We start from the raw sequence: 899 nt of genomic DNA on the forward strand, positions 1-899 counted from the left end.
ACTAAAATTTTAACTTTGAATATTTTCTATGTGAAGGAATAGTACTATTTATAATCTACTTAGTGTACAGAAGAAAATTTAGAAGTTATTGCACTGCCCTTTTTAATTAAATTGATAGTTATATATCTGTTCAAAATTACCTAATGCTTTTTGGACCTTCCATGTTCTTAAGTGATTATTTACTTACTAATGCAAATTGGTGTATTCAACTGGTGAGCAAGAAACAAATTTGCTTTGGACAAGTGTATTGAAACACTTTTTTCAAATGATTCATTTGGGCTTAATTTCATCCCAATTATTAAAATAAAATCAACACAATTCTTTCAAAAACATCCTTTTTTTTGTAAGATAAATTATGGTTTTTATTTCAGTGAGGAAGAGAAATTAATGTGGTAGATTTTTATGGAAAAATTTCTGTTGACTTGGTTTGATTGTTCTGCTTTATGCAGGTTTCATATTAGTAGGAAAAATCATATGCTTACAAATTTCATTCAGAAGCTGTTATAATGAAAAACAGCAGAACATAGTAGCCCACATCCTTAGTTTTTACATAATTAAGAAACAAATGTAACACAATGTGCAATAAAGCTTATGGTTATGGCAATCTAAAAGTTTACCTTGCTCTGTTTTATTATCTCATACTATTAATGAAACTGCAGTTTATATCAATGTCAGCTAATATCTTTAATATATTTTAAATCAAAATGATATCTGTATTGGACAGTTTAAAACTAATGAGTAGTTATGTTTTTCTATTTCCCAATATTTTAAAGTGGATGTTCACTAAGCTTGAATGGAGTACTTGTTATGATGTATTGATATGTATATTAATTGTGCTAGGCAATCCTTCCCATTTTTTTAAGAATATTTATGTTACGTCTCCGTTTGTTAATTGATTT

The sequence above is a fragment of the Limulus polyphemus genome, unplaced genomic scaffold (genome assembly GCF_000517525.1).
Source record: "Limulus polyphemus unplaced genomic scaffold, Limulus_polyphemus-2.1.2 Scaffold4741, whole genome shotgun sequence".
In the NCBI taxonomy this organism is placed as follows: Eukaryota; Metazoa; Arthropoda; class Merostomata; order Xiphosura; family Limulidae; genus Limulus; species Limulus polyphemus.